Source organism: Hemitrygon akajei, unplaced genomic scaffold (genome assembly GCF_048418815.1).
Source record: "Hemitrygon akajei unplaced genomic scaffold, sHemAka1.3 Scf000047, whole genome shotgun sequence".
In the NCBI taxonomy this organism is placed as follows: domain Eukaryota; kingdom Metazoa; phylum Chordata; class Chondrichthyes; order Myliobatiformes; family Dasyatidae; genus Hemitrygon; species Hemitrygon akajei.
The window spans coordinates 5,406,896-5,434,002 of record NW_027331933.1 but is presented as its reverse complement, the minus strand read 5'-3'; positions in this window follow the sequence as shown (position 1 = coordinate 5,434,002).

The following is a 27,107-nucleotide window of genomic DNA, read 5'->3' as shown; positions in this document are numbered from 1 at the left end:
CGCAGTTGGAAGAGGAATCTGCGAGTCCCGCTTTACGCTTTTTAAACTCCAGAAATGCGTTGTCTGCAAACTTTGATTGTTCTCAATTTTCAGCACATCTCCGCGCTGAGACTCGTGGAGCGGCGTGACAGTAGTTCACTGATTATTTTTTCTGCTGTTCCCCCAGTGAATTTAGTGGCGATTGTGATCCTGTCCCGGGGAAAGTGCGGCCTCTCCACCTGCACTACGCGGTACCTGGTGGCCATGGCAGCGGCGGATCTACTAACCATCATCTTTCAAGCTTTTTTGGGGCGGGTCCGTGGTTATTACTTCCCCGTATGCAGTGTGAGCTATGTCCTGTTAAGGGCCGCCACAGACTGTTCTGTCTGGTTCACCGTCACCTTTACGTTTGATCGGTTTGTCGCCATCTGTTGCCAAAAGTTAAAAGCAAAATATTGCACCGGGAAAACTGCGGCTGTAGTTTTGTCAACAACTGGCGTTCTTTTCTGCTTTCAAAACGTGCCCTACTTCTTTATGTATCGACCTCTGAAAGTGATTGACAATATACCGTGGGGCTGTATTCGTAAATCGAGTTACTATACGGATCCCGGCTGGGTGGGATATAGCTGGCTTTCTACCGTCCTAACGCCATTACTCCCGTTTGTATTAATATTACTGCTCAACGCTCTGACAGTCAGACACATTTTAGTGACTAGTCGCGTCCGTAAGGGGCTGAGGGGTCAAAGCAAGACGGAGAACCGCAGTGACCCGGAGATGGAGAACAGGAGGAGGTCTGTGATCTTACTTCTCACCATCTCCGGAAGCTTCATCATCCTGTGGTCAGTAAAAGTTGCCGAATTCCTTTATTACACCATTACTGGACTGGATCAGAATAGTTACAACGATTCGGAATACATATTTCAACAAGCAGGATACATGCTAATGATATTAAGCTGCTGCACAAACACGTTTATTTACGGGGTAACTCAGTCCAAGTTCAGAGAGCAGTTCATCAGCGCAGCGAAATGTCCTCTCACGTCAATTATTGAACTAATTAACAAACAAACTATCTAAGTTCTTCCCAGAGGCGGTCGCAGTTTGTGTTTCCCATCTCGACACGACAGAACTGACGGTCATCGGAGAACGTGGCAGCTGCGAGAGTGGTTGAGAGCCCGAGCGAGACCCAGATCCGGAACAGGCTCTTCGGCAACTGCAGCCGGCGGCTTCCACCTCCCACCGGTCATTAAACTCAAACCACCTTCTGTTTGTATTTCCACCTCCCACCGGTCAGTAAACTCAAACCACCTTCTGTTTATATTTCCACCTCCCACCGGTCATTAAACTCAAACCACCTTCTGTTTGTATTTCCACCTCCCACCGGTCATTAAACTCAAACCACCTTCTGTTTGTATTTCCACCTCCCACCGGTCATTAAACTCAAACCACCTTCTGTTTGTATTTCCACCTCCCACCGATCATTAAACTCAAACCACCTTCTGTTTGTATTTCCACCTCCCACCGGTCATTAAACTCAAACCACCTTCTGTTTGTATGTTTCACCACATTCCCGCTGCCGTTACCGCCACACGTCTATCGGTAACAAATCCCGCCCTCCGGTGTAAATGCTCACCGGTCAAGTGATCGGCATATCCGTTGCTTCTCGCTGACGGTGAGGAAATGGAGCACCGAGCGGAAACACTGACGGCACAAGGAGAACGGGCGGAATTCACACTGAGCGCACCGGAGACCAACTCGGGACTGCTCCGTGCTCGCAGTGAGTAAACAACACCGCAGTGAGATTTAACTGTTCGCATCCAACATCGAATCGGAACGTCCACCAACACGCTATGAGCATTCAACTTCCAGATTAAATTAAACTGTAATGTGTTGGATAGTTTCTGGATTCTATTGGTATTTTCTCCTTTTGTCGTCTTACTGGTCTTTTATTATGTATCTTATTAGTTATGTGTTAACCTCCTGATCCTATACTGCCACAGAGGGAATGGGAATTCCAACAACAACCTGTTTGAATGTCTGCAGCTCCCTCACAGATCCTTTCCCTCCCCTCTCCACAGTGCACTCGACTACTTCATCTCCCTATTCCTTCCTATCCCTCACCATTTTCTCAGCCCACTGTAACCACACTGTCTACCCTCCCATCCCTCGGACTCGTCCCTTCATCCTCTCGTACTCCCCTCTCCCTAGTCTCCTTCCCCTTGCCCCTGTCTCTCTCTTCTCACGCCCACTTTCTTTCACTCTCACTTCTTCCCTCCCCTTTCAGCCTACAGCACTCTTCAATTCAATTTAATGGTCATTTATCCATATATGAATACAGCTAGATGTGACAGCGTTGCCACGGGGTCAAGATGCGAACACACTTTACCAAAACTCACACACAGTAAGCACACACGAGATCATGATGACGTAATAACAGTTTCAAGGCCCACCCTCCCACTCCACGTCCACCCCACCTCCCGTGACGTCGCGGCCGCATGCGTACGTCAACAAACCCACATAGAATATCAGGAAAACACACAACGACGCAGGATAGACATAGTTTAACATTGCACTCCCCAGTCCACCTATTTCATCTGCTGACGGTCTCCCGACGCCCGCTAGTCGACCGACTCCTACCAGGCGAATCCGTGGCTTTGAGGCCCAGACCTCGCATTTACAAAGCACAACGAGGCAAATATATATGTGTATATTCCAGACCCAATAAGATTGAGTTCAACTTGAAATTTCACAGGAAGAAAGTAAAGTCTGATGAAGCAGTGTTTCAGTGGAGTAAGGGAAATTACAGTGGTCTGAGAGAGAAGCTGGCCAAAGTAAATTGGAAGGAGCTGCTGGAAAGGATGTCAGCAGAGCAGCAATGGCGTGCAGAGAGCGAGAGAGATTGGGGAGAGGGGGTGATGAGTCTTTGAGACGAGGGAGGGAGAGACTGGGACTATGGAGAGAGAGACCCGAGCTATGGACAGAGAGACTTGCGCTATGGAGAGAGCAACGGAGGGATGGAGAGAATCGGAGGCGAAAGGAAGTCTGCGGTGAGAGACAGAGGGACGCAGACATGGTGGGGGATATGGGAAAACCTCGCAGAATAGACACGGGTGACAGAAAGACTTTGGAAAGAGTAAGACGAAGGGGGTGGAGATACTTGTGGGAACTCTCACTGTGAGAGAGAGGGCCGAAGGGAGAGACACGAGGAGAGAGAGAGAGTTGGACGCGACAGAGAGACTGCGGAAGGATACGTCACGGAGGGAGATTGCGGGAGAGACGGAGTGGCCAGGGAGAGAGTGCCTGGTAGCAGAGAGAGAGAGAGAGTGGAGAGAGGAAGAGACTGAGGACGGAGGACATCCGGAAGAGACTGACTGGGTGACTGGAGTGCTGAAGAGAATGAGACCGGGGCGGGATGTGGCGACGAGACAGAGAGACAGACAGACAGAGCATGAGGAGATTGAGAGGGACCTTGAATGCGGCGAGTGGCCATGGTGAGCAACGAGTTTGGGGTGGGTATAGATGTTGGGCGTGGATAGAGATTTGGGTTGGAAAGAGAGTGGGGATCGGAGTGGGGATGGAAATTGGGTTAAGGAGAGACCAGGATAAGGAGAGAGACCGGACATAGACAGGCAGAGAGAGAGGCTGAAACCTGGGGGAGAGATTGAGGGGAGAAAGAGACTGGAGTATAGAAAGTCTGGAGGACAGAGAGATAGGGGGAACAGGTAGGGACTGAGAACGAACGAGAGAAAGAGACTGGGTTGTTGAGAGACTGGGCTGGAAAGCGAGAGACGGGGGAGAGTGACATTGCAAATAAGAGACTGGTGGGATGGCGAAGAAACTGGAGTTAGAGAAAGACAGATGGATGGAGAGACACACTGGAGGTGTGGGAGACAGAAGTACGATGAGGTAGATGGGGAGAGAAAGCGGGGTAGCGAGATATAGGAAGAGAGGGTCGAGATTTGGCAGAGGGAGAATGCGATGAGAGAGTGTGTGATTGAGAGAATGGGTAGAGAGACACTAGGCAGAGAGACGGAATTGAGAAAGACTGACGAGTAGAGAGAGACTGACGTACAGAGAGTAGGGGAGAGTGGGACTGGTGGATAGATAGACTGGAGAAGAGGGAGACAGGTAGACAGAGTGGGTAGAGGAAGAGACTAGCTGATGGAGGTTGAGGGGATAGAAAGAGTCGGATGAGAGACATCGTGGATTCCGAAAGATGCTGAGAGTGAGCGAGAGAGAGAGAGAGAGAAGGCAAAGTGGGTTAGAATGCAGAGCAAGCGGGGGAGGAGAAATACTAGAACAAAAGACAAGGGGAAGAGAAACTGCGGAGAGAGAACGTTTGGGGAGAGATAGACTGGGGGCGAGAGAGACTGGAGGAGAAAGAAGGCATAGGAGTGCCAGTGGATTGAGTGACACAGAGATCCTGGGGTGACAGAGAGAGACTGAGGGGTAGAGGGAATGACTGTGGATTAGACAAACTGATGAGGAAGAGACGCGAAATGAGAGAGACGAGGGGAATTACATTGGGGAGAGAGAGCCAGGGCTGAAGGCGGGCAAGAAAAACGAGGGACACCAAGAGTCGGGGAAGATAAGCTGTGGAGAGAGAGTGTTGGAGGCGAAACAGACGGGGAAAGGGAATACTGAAGGAAGAAACGGGACGAAGTGAACTTACGGGGAACAGCCAGAAAGAGAGAGAACTAGAGATGGAACGAAGAAGCAGGATGAGAGAGAGAATCTGGGAGACAGAGGGTCCGGATTGCGAGGAGAGGGAATGTAGGGACGGAAAGTGAGATGGGGAGAGAGACTGAGGATTGATAGAAAGAGCCGGGAGAGAGAGAGAGGGTGGACTTGAATGGGGTCAGAGGGCGGGCTGAGAATAGAGATGGTGAAGAAAGTTCGCAGTGTGGAAAGAGATTGGGGTAGGAAAGGTACTGGAAGGACAGAGATCAGGTGAAAAAAGAAAGGTTGGGATGGTGGGACTAGAGGCAGACAGAGAAAAAGTGTGGGATGGAGGGGGAAGGAGAAAGAGAGAGAGAGAGACGTGGGAAAGGCGGACTGGAGAGAGAGACGGGGAGAGAGGATATCGGTAGAAAACAAGAGGGAGGCCGCAGGAAGTGATTTGGCAGGGGTTGCTGAGGGTTGGCGAGAGACGCAGATGAGTGACTGTGAGGTGAGACACACTAGGGCAAAACCTGGTGGAGGTGAGGCGAGAGACTAAGTGTTACAGAGAGCCTGCAGAGCAGGAGACTGGGGGAGGGAGATAAAGAGACTAGGGGCTGAGGCACAGACTGGGATGAGGGAGGATAGGGCATTGTGAGTCAGAGGAAAGGCTTATGTACCGTGAGTCGTTAGAGGGTTTTCATACCCGCACGCCATTTTAGGGTTGTATAACTTTCATTGTAAAATCCCTCTGAAATATCCTTCCAGCCCTTTCTGTCTCGGTCTGACTCCTTTCTCCATGTCACATTGATCACTCTCTCCAGCCCTTTTCGCGATCTCCATCTCTAACCCTCCCTTCCTCTCCCGAACACACCCACCGACATCCCCTATTCCGACCTAACCCTCACTCTCTCTTTCTCTCCAACGCTCCGCAGAAATCGCCTTTCCTACCCTCTGTGGCGCCCCTTGTTCTTTCCGAACGGGACGGTGCCTGCCTGCCGGCGAGAGGTGGAGTGTCCCGGGGAGGACGCAGACGGGATACAGCCAGCCCTCTTTCCTGTCTGCTTTCGGAGCTCAGTGCAACCTAGTCCCGGGTCGAACTAGAGGTGGGTAGGGTCCAAGAGGTATCGTCCCCTCACTGAACGAGATTCTATCCCGTGTCGTTGACGCTTGTACTTTGAAGTACTCGGGTTCATTCTCTACCCTCTCTCTCCCTTATACTTCCTACTTAATACGGTGATTCGCCGGTGCCTATCCTCATCTGGACACAAAACGCCCCCGAAACCCTGCCTCTGTCCCAGGCGGTAAGGGTGTCTAAGGCGCGGGACCATCCCGAGAGTGTGTTCAGAGAGTCCTCGCTTGCGAGGCGTTTCGGGTCGATAGGTCCTGAGGCCGACGAGGCTGTGGGAAGATGAGGGAAGATTGGAGATTTACCTCACCTCCTTGATCCACTGGGGAGAGCCGGCCCGGTAGGTGGGTGATCAGAAGTCCCGGCACTCGTGGGTCTGGCGGTGCTCCTCAGCTCGGGGATTCCGTAGCCTGGAGGTCAAAGGAAGGCTGGAGTGAAAGCATCGGAATGCGGGTTTAGGCTGTTAGCGGGAGCTACTGGATGGAGGGAATAAGTGAGGGAGATCGATTTGTCATTTCAATTATTTATGCAACAACACAAACACAAGACCTGTGGCAAATACAGTAAAATTTATATTTTAGTGTGCTTCACTCTGTACTGGCACCCACCTTTCGTAACCGGGGGACATTCACTAATCCCAGAGGCCCGCGCCAGTCACAAAATGATGCACAATCTCGCTCCGTCTCCGCAGCCTCGTGTTACCCCAAACTAATCCCACTGCCGTATGAAATTACAGCTTATTCCCTGTAGCCCTCTGCAGTCCCTGAACTAACCTCGCTGTCCCGCCATCTGCCCACTGCCCTGTATTGGTCACCAAATTAATTCCGCTCCCCCGCTCTCTCGCCACACCACTGGATAGGTGAAGGAGCCATGTTGTCCCCAAACGAATCCCATTTCCGCGATCTCTCCCTACGAACCTATGTCAGCCCCGAACTAAACACACTGTACTACTATCTCCCCACAGCTCCGTCTCAGTTTCCAAAGTAATTAATTGGCTAAATGTAATTATTATGCTATTAGACTGGAATCTTTGAGCTAAAACAGGATACGGGTACTCTCTGGAAAATGCACACTGCAAATGAGAAGGTATTTTGGGCAACACTTGCATAGGGTTCTGGATAGGTGAAGGAGCCTTGTTTGACAGAGATGTGGATCATCTGGTCAAGAGGAAGAAAGAAGCTGACCAGGTTTAGAAAGCTAGGATCGGACACGGTTGTAAAGTTACAACGCAGCCAGGGACGAACTGAAGAATGGAATCAGGAGAACTTGAAACCTCCACAGAAGGGCCACAATAGGATTGAGGAAAACCCCACGACATTCTAGATGTACGGGAAGAAGTGGACCGGCCAGGGATAGAGATGAAACATACAGCTGGAGTTGGTGGAGGTGAGACATGTCCTTAATGAGGACTTTACTTCAATTTTCAACCAGTAAGAGAGATCCTAACATTTGGGAGGACAGTTTTAAACGGGCTTATGTGCAACACCAGGACGAGGTTAAAGAAGAGAATGTACAGGAACTTCTGAAAAATATTTGGATCGATAGAGTGGCATGCAAAAGTTTTGGCACACCTGGTCAAAATTTCTGTTACTGTGAACAGCTAAGCGAGTAAAAGATGACCTGATTTCCAAAAAGCATGAAGTTAGAAATGCCACATTTCTTTAATATTTAAGCAATATTACTTTTTTTATTTCCATCTTTAACCGTTCCAAAATAACAAAAAAGGAAAAGGTCCAGAAGCAAAAATTTCGGCATCCTGCATGGTCAGTACTTAGCAACACCCCCTTTTACAAGTATCACAGCTTGTAAACACTTTCCGTAGCCAGCTAAGAGTCTTTCAATTCTTGTTTGGTGTTTTTTTCGCACGTTCTTCCTTGCAAAAGGCTTTTCAGTTCTGTGAGATTATTGGACCGTCTTGCATGCACTGCTCTTCTGAGGTCTATCCATAGATTTTCGATGATGTTTAGTTCGGGGGATTGTGAAGGCCATGGAAAAACCTTCAGCATGCGCCTCTTGAGGTAGTCTATTATGGATTTCGACCTGTGTTTAGGATCATTATCCTGTTGCAGAACCATCCTCTTTTCATCTTCGGCTTTTTTACAGACTGTGTGATGTTTGCTTCCAGAATTTGCTGGAATTTAATTGAATTCATTCTTCCCTCTACCAGTGAAATGTTCCCCGTGCTACCGTCTGCAACACAAGCCCAAAGCATGATCGATCCACCCCCGTGCTTAACAGTTGGAGAGGTGTTCTTTTCATGAAGCTCTGCACCCTTTTTTCTCCAAACATACCTCTGCTCATTGCGGCCAAAAAGTTCTATTTTAACTTCATCAGTCCACAGGATTTGTTTCCAAAGTTCATCAGGCTTGTTTAGATGTTTCTTGGCAAACTTCTGACGCTGAATTTTGTGGTGACGATGCAGGAAAGGATTTCTTCTGATGACTCTTCCATGAAGGTCATATCTGTGCAGGTGTCGCTGCACAGTAGAACAGTGCACCACCACTTCAGAGTCTGCTAAATCTTCCAGAAGGTCTTTTGCAGTCAAACGGGGGTTTTGATTTGTCTTTCTAGCAATCCTACGAGCAGTTCTCTCGGAAAGTTTTCTTGGTTTTCCAGACCTCAACTCGACCTCCACCGTTCCTGTTGACTGTCATTTCTTAATTACATTACGAACTAAGGAAACGGCCACCTGAAAACGCTTTGCTATCTTCTTATAGCCTTCTCCTGCGTTGTGGGCATCAATTATTTTAATTTTCAGAGTGCTAGACAGCTGCTTAGATGAGCCCATGGCGGCTGATAATTGGGACAAGGTTTGAGGAGTCAGGTTATTTATAAACCTTAGAAATTTGCGTCACCTGGCCTTTCCTAACGATGACTGTGAACAAGCCATAGCCCTAACAATCTAAGTAAGTTCTGAGTGTTACGTACCCCGTAACGGGTTAAGAAGGGCCAACAGAAATTGACATACCTGGAGTCCGAGTCTTCCGTTATAAGCACTATTTTATTAGTAACTACGTGATAATGTAATATAAAAGTTGTTAAGGCAAACAGGTTATCAGAGTATATGCATATATGAGTGAGTAAATAAAGTTCCTAATCTTCTCCCAGCTTAGGTGATAAATGATACAGTCTTACTTTGATATAGGTATGAAGTGAGTTCAGTTCTGGATGTTGAATTGAGCAGATTGAAGGGAGAGAGAAAGAGATGTTTTGTCTTCCCAGTGCAGGTGCCGTCAAATCTTCCACGTCGTCCCCCAGCTCCCGAAACTTATTAAAGTCACCGACTGTGACCACACAAGAGAGGATGCCGTTTTCATGTGGTACCGCTATCAACCCAGGCAAGGGTTAAACACACCAATAGCTTTCCTCCGGTTACCCCTTTGTCCACACTGTGAGCAAATACCCCACCTTTGTCGTGGGCACACAAAGCTCAACCAGTGTCAGTGTCTTCCGTGTCTCTGGTGTGTCTGATTACAAACCCAGTTGACCTTGTATATATTCCACAACTGCTGAACACCAACTGTCCATCATATAGCTCCGCCCTGCCGCTCCAAGGCAACTCACTATGTGATCTCGCACACAAGCTCTCCCACTTTTTAAAGAGACAGTCCATATTGGATAATCCTTCAGATATCGTCACATCACCCCCCTTTTAAGAAAAATTTTGATCAAGAAGCAAAATTTTGTCTTAATTATCGGTTAAACAGCTTAAAGCAGTACATGTGTAATTGTCAGGTAACATAGCAAAGAGAATACAGACTTAAACTTAACATCTCCGCAAACAGTCTGCTATAATGTTGCCAGTCCCTTTCACGTGTTTTATTTCCATGTCGTGTTCTTGCAAGATCAAACTCTAGTTAAGTAACCTTCTATTCTTATTCTTCATTTTCCTCAGAAACACTAGATAGATAGATAGATAGATAGATAGATAGATAGATACTTTATTCATCCCCATGGGGAAATTCAACTTTTTTTCCAATGTCCCATACACTTGTTGTAGCAAAACTAATTACATACAATACTTAACTCAGTAAAAAAAATATGATATGCATCTAAATCACTTACTCAAAAAGCATTAATAATAGCTTTTAAAAAGTTCTTAAGTCCTGGCGGTTGAATTGTAAAGCCTAATGGCATTGGGGAGTATTGACCTCTTCATCCTGTCTGAGGAGCATTGCATCGATAGTAACCTGTCGCTGAAACTGCTTCTCTGTCTCTGGATGGTGCTATGTAGAGGAAGTTCAGAGTTTTCCATAATTGACCGTAGCCTACTCAGCGCCCTTCGCTCAGCTACCGATGTTAACCTCTCCAGTACTTTGCCCACGACAGAGCCTGCCTTCCTTACCAGCTTATTAAGACGTGAGGCGTCCCTCTTCTTAATGCTTCCTCCCCAACACGCCACCACAAAGAAGAGGGCGCTCTCAACAACTGACCTATAGAACATCTTCAGCTTCTCACTGCAGACATTGAATGACGCCAACCTTCTAAGGAAGTACAGTCGACTCTGTGCCTTCCTGCACAAGGCATCTGTGTTGGCAGTCCAGTCTAGCTTCTCGTCTAACTGTACTCCCAGATACTTGTAGGTCTTAACCTGCTCCACACATTCTCCATTAATGATCACTGGCTCCATATGAGGCCTAGATCTCCTAAAGTCCACCACCATCTCCTTGGTCTTGGTGATATTGAGACGCAGGTAGTTTGAGTTGCACCATATCACAAAGTCCTGTATCAGTTTCCTATACTCCTCCTCCTGTCCATTCCTGACACACCCCACTATGGCCGTGTCATCAGCGAACTTCTGCACATGGCAGGACACCGAGTTATATTGGAAGTCTGATGTGTACAGGGTGAACAGGACCGGAGAGAGTACGGTTCCCTGCGGCGCTCCTGTGCTGCTGACCACCGTGTCAGACCTACAGTCTCCCAACCGCACATACTGAGGTCTATCTGTCAAGTAGTCCACTATCCAATCCAACATGTGAGAGTCTACTCCCATCTCCGTTAGTTTGTGCCTTAAGATCTTGGGCTGGATGGTGTTAAAGGCACTAGAGAAGTCAAGGAATGTAATCCTCACAGCACAACTGACCCCATCTAGGTGAGAGAGTGATTTGTGCAGCAAATACGTGATAGCATCCTCTACTCCCACCTTCTCCTTATACGCAAACTGAAGAGAATCCCGGGCGTGCCTGGTTTGTGGCCTCAGATTCTGTATTATCAGCCTTGATAATACTCCGCCTTGCCGCTCCAAGGCAACTCACTATGTGATCTCGCACACAGGCTCTCCCACTTTTTAAAGAAACAGTCCATATTGGATAATCCTTCAGATCTCGTCACATCTCCCCCCTTTTAAGAACAATTTTGATCAATAAGCAAAATTTTGTCTTAATTATCGGTTATACAGCTTAAAGCAGTACATGTGTAATTGTCAGGTAACATAGCAAAGAGAATACAGATTTAAACTTAACATCTCGGCAAGCAGTCTGCTATAATGTTGTCAGTCCCTTTCACGTGTTTTATTTCCACGTCGTGTTCTTGCAAGATCAAACTCCAGTTAAGGAACCTTCTATTCTTATTCTTCATTTTCCTCAGAAACACTAATGGATTATGGTCGGTGTAAACCACAAGTGGTTTCTGCGCAGGAGATATGTAAACATCAAAATGTTGTAATGCTAAAATGAGTGATAGCAATTCATTTTCAACAGTGGAGTAATTTTTCTGATGCACATTAAATTTCTGTGAGAAATTAGCTGCTGGATGGTCATCTTCAGCATCGTCATCCTTCTGCAACAATACCGCCCCGGCAGCTTCGTCACTAGCGTCTACCGGGTTTGAAAATCTTCATTAAAATCAGGTGCTTTGAGCACAAGATGATAACACATTATTGTCACCAAACAATTGATACTAGAGTGTACAATCATCACAGTGATATTTGTTTCTGCGCTTCGCGCTCCCTTAAGTACAAATCGAAGCAAATATAATAAAAATTTAAATTATAAATCATAATTAGAAAATAGAAAAGGGAAAGTAAGGTAGTGCAAGTCAGGTCCAGACATTTGGAAGGTACGGCCGGTTTTCAGGTCTTCAAATGCACCCTGACAAAGGTCACTCCATAAAAATCTTTCACTCTTCCCCAGGAGTTTCGTTAGGGGGAGAGAGATATCTGCGAAGTTCTTACAAAACTTACGGTAATATCCAACTATTCCTAAAAACCTTCTTAACGCTTTCTTGCCCGTCGGAATGGGAACCTCAGAAGTAGCCTGAACCTTGGTCTGCACAGGAGCCAGTTGGCAAGATGCTTGTAACAACTTACCAGCCAATTCTCTTTTGAAAGTACACAACAGCGTACCTAAGAGAATTGATGCAGTTTTAAAGGAAAAGGGTGGTCACACCAAATATTGATCTGATTTAGCCTTTATCTGTTTACTACACTCTGATTTTTTTTGATATTTAGAAACTTCTCATTATTTTTGAAAGCATCTTCACTTTACAGATTTTTTTTTACATGTGCCTAATACTTTTACACAGTACTGTATTTGTCTTGATAACATCAGTCCTTTATGCCATGTTCTTAGCCTAATGTTTTTGTTCTCCAGATTACGTGAAGCTCTCTGATTTTGCTTTGGTGACAGTTTATAGACACAATGGGCGGGAGATGTTATTAAATAAAATGTCCGGCGCTTTACCATATGTTCCCCCAGAACTACTGAAGAGGAAAGAGTTCCATGCAGAAACTGTGGATGTCTGGTCCTGTGGGATTGTGTTTGTTGCCAAGCTGGCTGAAGGTTGGTTCAATTTTTGTGTGATGTGAGGAGTGATTCATCTGAATTATGCATTTTATCCTGTCATATTGTCTTTTTCCTCCCTCTTCATTAACTTCTTCCGTTCTAATCTGTTTCTGCTCTCTGTCGTTTGCCTTGTAATCAACTTGCATAAAATCTGCATGTTTTCCAGCAGGATTATTCTTTAGTCTGCGTACAGGCTATAAGCTAAAGCACCGTGCGTCAATGATAAATTAAACGTTTAAACCAGTGGTTAATTAACTAAACTGCTATCTCTGGAATTTCGATTGTTTTTGTCTTCTACTTGTAAAGATTTTCAGAGTTGAATTTTTAGAACCAGTTTCAATTTGACTCGAATTGCTGTACTTTAGAACAATTAGTGTAACAACAGCTGTTTGCCACTTGAGGTCGCTAGAGTTAAAAGTGTAGTTTAGAATCAAACAAATGGCAGTAAAACTATTCATCTGTTATACTTGGTGCTGGACTAACAAATTTCCCAGACTATTGGGTGGTATTTCTGTTATTAACCCAAACCGCTTTTAATTTTCTACTTTTATTAGATGTTGCACAGTAATTTTTCAAGTCCCTTGATTATCTATTGTTATTTGAACGTGTTAATATCTACTGGCCTGAAGAATGATCCAAAGTAGGTATATGGAATCGAGCACTTCCAATTTAATTCTCCGGTCTCGTTCACAATGAAGTCAAATCTACATCCTTTTTAATACTTGTTGAAATTCTTAACTGTTCTTATTATTTTCTGGTTTACTTGTGTTTACTGTTCTAGTCTAATCTTTTCTAGTCGACCTTTGCTGCTTTCTAATCTGTTCACAATCTTGAAAGAATTCATTATTGTTTAACTTCACGCTCTCTTTTCTTGGTTAGCGGCTGATTTTCTCTCTCTCCAATGTATCTTCTCAGATTTGAAATGGCTCATTTATTCTTTAATCAATTATTTTAGGTCACTTTACCCAACTCTGTCCTTATGCCACTGTAATGGCTCCTTCTTCAACTTAGTGTGCAATTAATTTCGGCCTGAGTTTCTTACCGTCATACCCGAGGATGCAATGATCATTTTTTTCCTAGAGCAAATTTTAATTATGCAATACCATATCTAAATGAATATGTTCTAACAGAAAAATATATATATATTACTATTCCAGCTCCTTTTGACTATCCTTGGGGAGCATTTTTTTTTGCAGGACCAGCCGCAGATTAGTGTTTCACTAACCCTATGCAGTGAACCCCATTCATTCAACACGATTGGTGTGATAGCAGAATACTAAGTTGTTGATTACAGAATGTTAAATAACTTGCACTGTAACATTCTGGCTTCTTTGCCTTTCACTCCCCCCCCCCCCCGCTCCCCACCCCCTGTGGTTTTGAAACTTTAAAGTTTGGCTGTATTCAAGGCTAAAGTTTTTCAAATTTAATTCAATTGTTTTCTTTAAAATGGTCGTGTAGCTGTGATTGAATGGGGAGACTGATTTAAGTGCCAGGGCACAACTCCTGGGCAGAATGTATTACTCACAGGTCTTTACGATGCATGATTTTGTGTTGCAGAGTTACCCTGGGACCAGCCTGCTGTGAGGTGCCAAGAGTACTGCGATTCGAATGAGAAGAAACTACATCTGGCACCATGGAATAAGATTGAACTTTTCCCATTGAGTAAGGAAGTGATTTGGAATCCGCCCTTTGGCTAGTGCAGCATTGAATATAGTGAAGTAATTTGAGGTTGTTTTAAAATTTTGAGCTGTGTTTGGATCATTAAAAGGTAGATAGGACCACACAGGTAAAACTTACTGCACGGCATTGATGGCGTCATTCCTGCTGTTTCCAGCACCCATGTGGAGCTCGTCAGATTTATCAAGCTTCCCACCAGCATACACCCCTCGCTCAAATCTGCTTCATTTTCATCATCTCGCTCCCCTACTGGTGCACCATCAATAACTCTAGGAGACTGGAAGTGAACGATAGGCTTTTATTAACAGGGAAAAGGGGGCACGACATGTCGAAGACTGAGGGAGGAGCAGTGCCCCAATCACCTTTATACAGTGGTCTGTGGGAGGAGCTACAGGAGCAGTCAGCAGAGGGGCGTGTCCAGACAGGTATACATAGTTTACCACACCTTTCTTGATCTCTTTTTCTGTATCTGCAGAAACAGATTACCTTCTGGCCTCTTTAACAAAAAATACTGACTCCCACAGTCACCTTGTCCAAAACAGTTATTTCCTCCAACATTAAACGTACCTATTGAAACTCTTCTCACTTTCCAGGATGCTATTCTCTTCTCTCAGTTCCTCTGTCTCTGCTGCATCTGATTTTATAAGGAGGTATTTTTCATTCCAGGACATCCAAGTTATCCTTTTCATCAATAAAGGGGTTTCCTGTCCACTGCGATCAATACAGGACTCAGCTGTATCTCCCCCATTTCCTGCACGTCTGCCCTTACCCCATCTCCTCTCCGTGACATAATAAGGATAGGGTTACCTCGTCTGCATCTACCACCCACTGTGACTCTGCATTCGACATATTCTCTGCAATTTCCACTGTCTCCACGAGGATCTCACCCCCAGGCACACCCTCCTCTCCACGTCCGTCTCCGTTTATCACAGGGATCACTCTCGCTGTGACTCTGTTGTCCACCAAACACCCTGCAACCACACTAAGTGTTACATCTATCCATACACCTCTTCCTTAATCACCCTCCTTCCCAGTGTAGCCAACTCTACATCGGTGAGACCCAACTCAGTTTTGGGGATCACTTTTGCTGAGTAGGCAACGGTCAATTATGGAAAACCCTGAACATCCTCTACATAGCACCATCCAGAGACAGAGAAGCAGTTTCAGCGACAGGTTACTATCGATGCAATGCTCCTCAGACAGGATGAAGAGGTCAATACTCCCCAATGCCATTAGGCTTTACAATTCAACTGCCAGGACTTAAGAACTTTTTAAAAAGCTATTATTAATGCTTTTTTGAGTTAGTGATTTAGATGCATATCATATTATTACTGAGTTAAGTATTGTATGTAATGAGTTTTTGCTACAACAAGTGTATGGGACATTGGAAAAAAATGTTGAATTTCCCCATGGGGATGAATAAAGTATCTATCTATCTATCTATCTATCTATCTATCTATCTATCTATCTATCTATCTATCTATCTATCTATCTATCTATCTATCTATCTATCTATCTATCTATCTATCTATCTATCTATCTATCTATCTATCTATCTATCTAATTGAAGCACCTTCACCCTTTCTGCTGCAATAACCAGTATATCTTGGTGGCCAGTGATTTTAATACCGCTCCCCATTCCCGTGGCTTTCTCTACTGTGAAGTTGAGGCTAGACAGAGATTAGGGGATTAACACCTCATATTCCATGTTGGAAGAACTAGAAAGAAGAGTACACAGTTAGGGGATTAACACCTCATATTCCATGTTGGAAGAACGAGGAAGAGAGTACACAGTTAGGGGATTAACACCTCATATTCCATGTTGGAAGAACTAGAAAGGGAGTACACAGTTAGGGGATTAACACCTCATATTCCATGTTGGAAGAACTAGAAAGAGAGTACACAGATTAGGAGGAGCTTGTAAACCTTCTTTGATTCCCCGGTTCTCTGGTAGGAAGCCACCAAGGAGAACATCAAAAGGTTCTTACATACGATTGTGTGTCCAGAAAGCAAGGCAGGGGCAGAGGGAATTGCGTAAACTTCAGACAGAGTTGCAGCAACTCCTCCTTCTGCAGTCGAGGGGGGTGGAGGGAAGGGAAGAATTACGGGAGGTGAAGGGCCGGCACGCCCAGCACTTTGCCGCCGAATCCTCCAAGATCATCTTCCGATCAAGGATTCAAACCATGGAGCAGGAGAAGACGGGCTCTCGCTTTTTCTTCCAAAAGGTGCACAGGGGGAGCTCTGTGATCCACAACCTGAAGGAAGAGGACGGCTCAGTCGCTGATCTGCAGGTCCTTCTATGCCGGTCTGTACGGAGAAAAGGCCACAGACTCCACAGCCTCCCGCAACTTCCCGTCGTCTATCACATTATCTTATACGACGGCAAGCGGGAGAGTCTGGATCAGCCACTGACCCTGGACGAGCTGACTGGCTCCATCCGTTCCTTTGAGTCGGGTAAGACTCCCGGAAGCGACGGCCTACCAGTTGAGTTGTATTCGGTTCTGTGGAACTGGATGGGCCCTGACCTGCTGGAAGTCTACAACGCTATGTTTCTGGCCAGCAGAACGTCAGAATCCATGTGAAAGGGCATCGTCACCCTCATCTACGAGCAGAAGGGGGAAAGAGAAGACATTAGGAACTGGAGGCCCATCTCTCTCCTGAATGTGGACTACAGGATCCTGTCCAAGGCTCTCTCCAACAGTCAAATCTGCTCTGGGACAGGTGATCCATTCGGACCAAACCTGTGCTGTACCGGGCAGGAAGATCTCGGACAGCCTCGCGCTGCTGAAGGACACCATCGCCTACGTGCAGGACAGGGGGGTGGACGCCTGCCTGGTCAGCTTGGACCAGGAGAAAGCCTTCGACAGGATATCGCACACGTACATAGCGGATGTACTCTCCAAAATGAGATTTGGGGAGGGATTCCGAAATTGTTCTACACAGACATCTGGAAAATTTCCGGGATATAAACTAAACCTTCATAAAAGTAAATTATTTCCCCTCAGTGATTCTACTTCTATATATAACTCGTTTAATTGTTTAGGTATTATTATTACTATAAATTATAAAGATCTCTGTAAAGCTAATTTGGTTCCTTTAGTGGATTTCATGAAGCAATTATTTTGTAGATGGAATCCACTTATACTTTCGTTAGCCGGCCGAATGCATGCAGTTAAAATTATGATTTTACCAAATAATCAATTGTGTTTCCCTCTCCAAAGTGGGAATCTCGCATTCCTAATTTTGCAATACCTTTTCCCTCTCTCGGAACCTGTTCATATCACTGTGCAGACTATCCATATACAAAATTAATCCACTTTTCAGATTAGTGTGATCAGTAAAATGAGCTTCGCATCGCTGTGTCCCCTCGTCCAACTCGGTGAACATTTATGGACCTTGACCTAACCCGCTTAGTTTTCCGCTCACCATTGAAGGCCAACCAGAGGAACATCGGTGGGAGGAGTATCGCTGAGACAGTGGGGTTTGTACGATGAGAGACGGAATCAGGGAGAGGAGGCGGCGGTGTCAGTGGGAGCAGGAGTGGTCAGTGGTAGAGGGAGAGCGATGCCCCATTACAACCTCTCCAGTGTAATCATCTCACATCTATTCTCGCTTCTCTGCCACTTGTATAGAAACTTCGCCGTCAGTTGGCTCTGCTGACAGCCACCGGACTGTCACCTTTCTCAAACAATGTAGGTCTCGGGCCGGTGTGATTTCGGTCCCAGCAAACCAGAAAGCTGGGAAGTTTCCAATAACGGAATCCCGACTTGAGCGATGGGATGTAAATATTACCCAGATGCAGTTGTGCATCGGCAAGGAATAGCAGATTATACCCCCACATACAAATATAACGTAAGTATATTTACTAATTCCAGCTTTAGCGAACAGTTATTAAGAGGAAAAGAAGAAAAAGCAAAGGGCCCATTAACAATTAAACCAGGCTAAATGCACACAGCGTTGGGGCTCATATCTTCCAAATGCTGGGTCTGTTCATTGCTCATGCCGCCGAGTCACATCACCGTCACCAGTAAAACTTCCCATCTTGGCCTCCTTCGGATCGCGCCTTGCCGCCGGATCGAACCCTATGGCCGTCTCCCCCGATCTTCTCCTCTCCCCAGCTCCCGCCAAATGACCCCGAAACCCAGCAGTGTCCCTCAGAAATTGCTCTCCGCCCAGCTTTCTCTTGAACCTTCTCCCATTCCACCATCCAGAATGGATGACTCATTAGTTGATTATCACCGTCCCCTTATCTTTATCTGAAACTTAAACACTATCAACAGAGCACGCCGCTTCGACAGAAAGCTACAAAATTAAATCTTCTACAGCACTCGCAGTGGAAATATTAACTACGGCAATACATAAATTCGGAAAATCTTTGATATTGTTGTTAGCTTTCCTTCCTATTTCATACTTCCACTCATGCCTTTTTTGTTACGCTCTGGTGTTTTTTTTTTAATGTTTTCTTAAAGTTTTCAATCCTCTAAGTTCCCACCAATTTTTGTTCTATTATATTACCACTCATTTGATTTACTGTTGACTTTGACATCCCTGTCAGCCATGGTTTCGTCATCAACACTTATTCTTATTCGGGATGTGCTCACAGAAACTGCAGCCATTGCGCTTAGCTTAGGTTCCTGCGCATGTCCCCTTCCAATCAGCTTTGCCCTGCTCCTCTCTCATGCCTGTGTAATTCCCTTTACTCCACTGTAATACTGAAAGATCTGACTTTCCCTTCTCCCTCTAAAATTGCAGGGTGAATTCTATGGTATTATTTTTTTAAATTAATTTACGGGATGGAAGCGTCGCCAGCTAAGCCAGCATTTATTGTCCATCCCTAGTATTTTGATCACTGTCTCCGAAGAGTTCCTCCACCATAAGCGCCCGAATCAAATCCGGTTCAGTACGCGCACCCAATCCGGATTAACTGAGGCCCCTGTCGGCCAACCACGAGCTGCTCTGAAATGCCATCTCGCAGGTATTCTACAAGTTCCCTCTCTTCAGATCCAGCACCACACAGTTTTTCGTAAACAGCCTAACTTTTCCCTGTCATTGGTATCGTCTTGCTGACAGGATCACGACGCACAGCGTCTGTTTTTAAACCAAGTACTCCGTCCTCAGCCCGATCTTCCCGGTTCATTCCTTCCGACAAATTAGTTCAAACCCTTCCGAACAGCCGTCGTTTTTGTGTAAAGTGTCCTTGTGCCCTTTCTGTGCAGGTCGTACCTTCCCCAGATAATATCTCAACGATCCGGGGGGGGGGGGGAGAGAGAGAGAGAGAGAGAGAGAGAGAGAGAGAGAGAGAGAGAGAGAGAGAGAGAGAGAGAGAGAGAGAGAGAGAGAGAGAGAGAGAGAGAGAGAAGATAGGAAGAGAGATGGGAGTGTAAGAGGGGAGAAAACCAAGAGAGACAGGACGAGAGATCGGCAGTAGATGGAGAATAGGGAGAGTGCATGGGATGGAGGGGGAAAGGTTTTGAGAAAGACCAGTGTAGAGAAGGTATAGAGACAGTGCGAGAGGTGGGGAGAGAAGGAAGATCGAGGGGAATTCGGCGTGTGGAGAGCAGAGGAGAGAGCTGGGGAGGGAGGAGGTTCTGGGTAGGGGAGAGTTGTGGGTTGGAAGACTGATGGGACAGATAAGGAAAGAGGAGTGACGGTCTGACGATTGGAGTTGGTGCTGCACTTCATCGTTGTCCTTCTCCAGTGACGTTTCAAGTCTGAGCTCAGCGCGGAGACGGGTTAACCCCGCGGAGCAGCGAGCTGAAACGGCCCCTCCTTCTCCACTCTCCGGTAAATCCGGACCATTTCCATCGCGCTCGGCAGTGGAGAAGTACTTCGATGCGAAACTGTCCTGCTTCTCTGCGGTAAATCTTTGTCAGTCGGAAGTGATTGCCTCCAGGTAGCCGGATCAACGTAATGTTTGAGCAAGGGGGCTTCACAAATTTGTGAGAGGTGCGGGCGAGGGAGCAACTGAAGGAGACGGGGAGTGCTGTAGGTGAAGGACGCGGTGATGGATCCCCGGAGGTGTGTAGGGGAGGGAGGAGTGACGAGGACGGTGTGGGGTGCAGGAGAAGGAGGGGATGGGCAGAGAGGGAGTCACGAATTCGGGAAGAGACTGGGGGACGAGGTTCCGCTAGGGCAGGGGTGTCAAACTCATTTTAGGCCACGGGCCGGATTGAGCAAAATGCAGCTTCATGCGGGCCGGATTAGTCGGACGCGTGCAAACGCAGCTTTCGTTGCCTCCGTTTTTTCAGCCTGCTCTCATGTGTCTCAGTCTCTCCTATAACTACAAATTGTTTTACTTTACAAATTCCGTTTCTTATGAAGAAGACTGCCGAATAAACACTAAAAACCCTGAAAACCTGGTACCTGAATAAACTCAGCATTAGCCATATCATACACCATAGGCGCTTCGATTACTGGGGCCAGCTTTAATAGTAATAAGATATTATCTCGCGGGCCAAAGATAATTCCACCGCGGGCCGGATCTGGCCCGCGGGCCTTGAGTTTGACATATATGCGCTAGGGTATGGAGTGGGTAACGGCTGTAGGGGAGGGAAGTTTGAGTAGACGGTGAAGGCTGTAGGTACCTAATTGAATGATGAGCGCGCTAAAGTGTTCAGAGAGGGGAGCGGAGATGGGGGTGATCGGCGTATCGAGGACGGAGCGGTTGCCGGAGTGGAACTGTGCAGGGTAGGGAAGGATTGACTAACACATTAAGGTGCGCAGCAGGTGGAGAGAGACGGAGGCGCGGAACTCTTCCCTGGAGAGAAGAGTTCTTAGAGCCTGAGTGAGTCATTGGGAAGGGAGTGGCAACGGAGATGGGATTTGGTGTAGAGGTGGATAGAGGATGAGGGGAGGGGCGATGTAAAGACAACCTCTCACCAACTCTCCTCCCCTCTTTCAATCACAGTTCGATATCAGACTGACCCTAAACTATCTACATCTTAAACCGCTCTCTCAGCGCTGTGAAGAGCGAGCCTTCTTCGGACTTCAAGGAAACTACGGGAGGAACGACTCTCAGGTTACCCTCCTCTGTGGCCGGCGGAGGGAGTGAGGATTGGAGAATGGAGGGATGTGGACCTTGTGTGGGCAGAAGAGATTGGTTCAGCTCGGCATGAAATTACCAGTTCAATTCGTTCAGAACAACGCAGTGAGAAGAAGGACTTGTTTCCGTTCTGTACCTTTCAGGTTTGGTGAGGACACAAAAGCATTGGTCAAATCCACAGTATACCCATCTCCTCCCTCTCAATAATGTGCAGTAATTCCTGTCAGACGCTGGAAACATATCCCGCTTAATGCTCTTTAAGAGACCCAACACGACTTCCTCAACGGCCACATGCTTAAACAAAATTAAAAGACGTTTTGTATCTCTTCATGGTTTTGTATGTTTGCAGCATAGTGAAGGTTTGGTCATAGAAACAGACGGCGGGGGCAAAGACCCTTCAGCGCATGTGCAAAGCGACGGGGGTCTATTCGAGCCAATTCCTGTCCCAAGGGAGATGGTTGAAACGCAGGCACTTATTCTCTAACTATTCATTTATTTATTTGTTTGTTTTTTAATTTAGTATCATTTTGCATCTTTTCCCGACACTGATGCGGGAAAAAAACATACAACCTGTATAACAGAGTAATGTTAAACCTCAAAATATTGGACTCAGGAGATGTGCGTTGCAGTGTTACTTTTTTGTCATTCTCATAGTGGTCAGTGTCTGGAATGAATTGCAGGCGCGATGGTAGAAACAGAGGCGATGGAGGATATCAGAATCCTCATGAGGAGAATGGAGGGATGTGGACCTTGTATGTGCAAATGGGATTGGATCAGCTAGGCATGAAATTACCAGTTCAATTGGTTCAGAACAGCACAGTGAGCAGTAACGCTTGTTCCCGTTCTGCCCCATTCGGGTTTGGTGAGATCTGTCAGCGAGTGGCAAGCTTCAGACTCTGAAATACCAGGCACAAGACTAGGGGTGTCAAGAAAGCAAGGGAAGTAGGAAAGAAATGACGGTGGACAAGATACAGGTCCTGTACAAGACTAGGACACAGAGCCTGTTCTAGGACTAGACTAGGAAAGCAGGACCTGGACGAGGAACTAGGAACTTGGAACCTAACAAGGACTCCGAGCCAAAGACTGTATTGGGAATTGGAACCTGTGTCATGGCTTGGGCTCGAACTTCGGATCTAGGCGGGGACAAATCATGGACTTCGGACAAGGCAACAGGACTGGACGTGGGACCCATGGGCTGGATGCGGACATGAAGCTCAGACATGGACGTGGCAGACTGGAACACAGAACCTTGGTCTTGGGAGACAGGAAAACAGAACACAGAGCCTTGGTCCTGGGAGACAGGAATGCAGAACACAGAGCCTTGGTCCTGGGAGACAGGAATGCAGAACACAGAGCCAGGACCCCTCCTTGGGAACAGGACGTAAGACCGGGACTCATTACACAGAACACAGAGCCAGGACCCCTCCTTGGGAACAGGAAGTAGGACCGGGACTCATACACAGAACACAGAGCAAGGACACCTCCTTGGGAACAGGACGTAGGACCGGGACTCATACACAGGCGGTGCCTGACATAATGACGGAAGTGTAGAGCGACTGGTTTTGGTTTCTTTGGAATCAAAGTAAAGGTCTCTGACTTTTGTTATAAACTGAAAAGTCACGGACATGTTTTACTCGCAAAATCCTACGAGCCTGCGTTGACTGCGAACTCATCACAGAATTCAGACCCACCACGACAACCACACAGTTCACTATGCCCCGACTGCAAAACTACGAAAATGCATGTGAATTGTCCCCAATCCCCATCTCCAGACCCGTATTGACGGTGGGTAGAACTTACAATCAAGGCAGGTCACTCCTGAAGGAGAATAAGGACCCAGGCTGGACAAACTCTATAACACAGCTCCCCCACCCCACTTCCTGGCATCAGAACCGTAAATTGTTTCAGTACACTTTCCAAATTGACCACATTTCGCTCCCTGTCCTACACACACACACACACACACACGCTCCACCATCCGCTTCTGGTTCACACCCCTGCTGCTCCTAATGTCCAGAAACTGCCGGTCCATGGAACACTCCTCCCGGAAATAACACATGAGACATCAGGCGGTGACTGTGAGGATCTGGGGGCCGGACTGGAGTCACTGCTGCCGCCTCCAGACTCCGCTCAGTGCGCGGCTTGAGTAATGAACTGAATCACCGAGGTGACCGGATATTTCACCGCACTGATCATCTGCTCCCTGAATTTCGACTGAGTGACCGCGTAAATAAATGTGTTCGTGCAGCAGCTGAAATTCTTCAGCAAGGCTCCGACGAGGTGAAAGATCCATTCAGAATCAGTGAAATTGAATCGTAATACTTTGAACTCATAATACAGGAAATTTACTACGTTCGTCATCCACAGGAGGATGAAGCTCCCGGAGATGGTGAAGAGTAAAACCACAGACCTCCTCCGGCTCTCCATCTCCGGGTCCCTGCTGTTCTCCCCCTTGCTCTGACCCCTCAGCCCCTTACGGACACGACTGGCCACAACAATGTGCCTGACCGTCAGAGCGTTGAGCAGCAGAATCACCACGAAAGGGATGAACGGATTTAAAACTATGTCAAGCCAACGGTTTACTACCCATCCGAGGTCAGTGGAAGTGTTGGCCGTGAGTTTACAGAACCACCGTACATTGTTGACTATCTGTCTGGGTTCCCAGAGGAAGTAGCGGGGAACGTTTTTCAGAAAGGACAGCACGCCGGTTGTTGTGAGAACCACAGCCGCAGTTTTCCCGGTGCAATATTTTGTTTTCAGCTTCTGACAGCAGATAGCGACAAACCGATCGAAAGTGAAGGTGACGGTGAACCAAACAGAACAGTATGTGGCTGTGAGCCTCAATACTTCGATAACCCTGCACGCTGGGGTAATTTTCAGAAAATTCCATCGAAAGTAATGATTTATAACTCGACGCACAAGGACCTCTATGACTACGGTCAGCAGATCCCCCGCCGCCATGGCCACCAGGTAGCGAGTGGTGCAGGTAGAGAGGCTGCACTTTCCCCGGGACAGGATCAGAATTGTCGTTAAATTCACTGAAGGGAGAGAGAAGAGAACAGACACCGGGCATTATTAAACTCATTCTCCGGGAATGGACACAGGTTCGGGATTTCGCCAGAGGTCAGGAGTGCTAGATGCGGTGAACGGCTCCCCATCCAACACCAAACATGGGTTCCGCTCTCTCCGACCTGCCGTCTTTAATGTGGAGTTAAGGCGATGTGTTGGTAATGGACTAAAGGTTCCCAATCACACCTTCCCGAAGGATTCCCGGATCCCAGCCCTGGGACAAGATGGAAAGGGTGTCATTAAATGACCAATTATTCAATTGGGTCAATAACTCAAAGCATTCAGTGTCTCACATTCCCACAGGGCTGCCTGTTCCCAGCATTGGCACCACTCTGCACAAAATCCCATTGAATGCAAGATCAACGTCCGGGTCGATTTCGTGAGTTAGAGGAGAGACAGGGGTTTAGTTTCGTTTGTCATTAAGCATTTTAAACCAGAATATTGAATAGACAGGATCGATATCACTGACGGATATTACTGCAACCAGCATCAAGCGGGAAGCTTGTAAAATGACCCCAAACAGGCTTAGTCCGGTTAACAGACCGAAGTGCCAGACACGAATATCTGTGCTCACTCACCAGGAACTCCAATGGCGACAATGAACACGTTCAGTATTTTGTCCACACGGAGGTACCTATCAAACAGTGCTGGCATTTTCTCTGATCAGCGATCTGTCCCTGTGAACCACAGGCGATCTCCAGGAATGAAATGTCGAGGCTGCACATACCTGGGGTTTTAATATCATTTACCGACTCCACGGGGACAGGTTTCAACAAATTTAAAAATAAACTTTTTAAAAATTTATTTTCCATCTGATTGCCTCAGCCAAGTGCAACCTTGGGTTGCGACATTGTGATTAACTTAGTGAATTAATTGCGAAACTGCAAACAATGGAAATTGTGATGTTACTAAGGGTTGCAAACAGTGAATGGCATTGCTCCAGCAAAGGGGATCTTGTTTCAAACTCCATCAGACCCAACTCTCCACCTCACCTTGTGTCAGTGCGACTCTTGTCCATCGGCTGAGCAGATAAACTGAGAGTTAAGCAGCGACTCCACTCTGATTCTGCACCAATTGTAATCACAGCTCATCTCACTGTAACATTATCTCCAACTCCCGATACAAGAAACAATCCTCAGCTTTTTTTGGGTGAAATGTACCAAACTTTGTCCTGGGACGAAAACATGACTACGGTCATAACCACTGAGAGGAATGTTTGCTCTGAGAAACAAAACTTCTGTCTTCTGTTTGTTCTACATAGAACAGAGAAAGGTAAAGAACGGGAACAGACCACTCGGCCCACATTGACTGTGCTAACCATGACGTCGTATTAAGGGGAACCTACCGACCAACACTTGATCAGTCCCCCTACGCTCCCTGACTGTCAACCCCCACAACAGTAATCGTGGAGTTCTGGGATTTCAGTTCCCAGAAGCTTTTTGACCATCTGTGTGGATTAGTCGGAATCGACAAAAGTGACCGAACCTTCAAAGCTGTCTCATCAATAGGAAAGTGCTTCCACTTTAACTCCTTACTTCAGAGGAACAATTTGTCAGACACAAGTTCTTGAATGAATTCTGATATTGCAGCTTGTCTGATTGGATTCAGTCGCCTATTGTTTCCATTGTCCCCAGGAGTATAAATTCTTGACGCAGTTTGAGTTTGAGAGTCTTTGCCGAAAGTGTGTTCAAGAAAATGTCTACTTGTGGTGATGAATAAACTCTTCCATGTCCAGAAGACTTTTCAGTATCTTCAGTGACTTCCTCACAGTCACAACATTCAGGGTGCTCACCTAATCCTAAGGCAAGGTCATCCAATTTACCAATCTAAGGGGAGGGGGTGAACTATGTGTCAAAGATCACGATTAAAGCGGCGGGGGGAACGGAGAACACGGTAAAGGGGGGCGATGTGTCAAAGAGCTGGAGAAATAGATAAGAAAGTGTCATTCTGTATGTGCGATCTCAACAGCATGGTATCGGTCCCCAAAGTAGCCCCACTGCCCACCCTTTCTCCACAACACTGTATCAGTCCCAAACTAATCCCACGGGCCACCCTTTCTCACCAACACTGTATCAGCCCCAAACTAGTCCTACTGAGCCCTCTTTCTCCACAGCACGGTATCGGACCCGAAACCATTCCCACTGATCCCTATTCCCCTGATCACTGTATCAGTCATTAAACTACTCCCACTAACCCCTCTTTCTCCACAGCACTGTATCAGTCCCTGAACTAATCCCACTGCCCTGTTGTCTGCCCGTCACTAATTAAGTCCAGAAAATTATCTCTCTACCTCCTCGCGCTCCAGAGCACGGTATCGATCCACACACTGGGCCAACTGCACTGCGCTGTCTTCACGGCCCCGAGTCGATCGACAGAATAATAACACCGCTGCTCTCTGTACCGACAGCCCAGAGACAATCTCGAAAGTAACCCATCGGCACAGGTGGAGAGAGAAAGAGAAAGCTGCGGAGAGACTGGCAGAACTGCGACGAGAGAGAGGAGACATAGACAGGAACAAGAGAGCGATGTTGGAGGGAGCAGGGAACAGAGGAGTGGTGAGATAGCAGCGGGAGATAGAGGGAACCGGAGAGGGAGACTGGGACAGAACGAAGGAGGCAGAGAGCGGCGCGAGAGAGAAAGAGGGAAAGATATGGGGGAGAGTGGTGGGAAAGGGAATGGGGAATGAAGAGCCAGAGAAATATTGGTGTTGGGAAAGTGATGGTGGAGGGAGAGAAAGCGAAAGGGAGAGATGGTGGAGTGAGAGACAGAG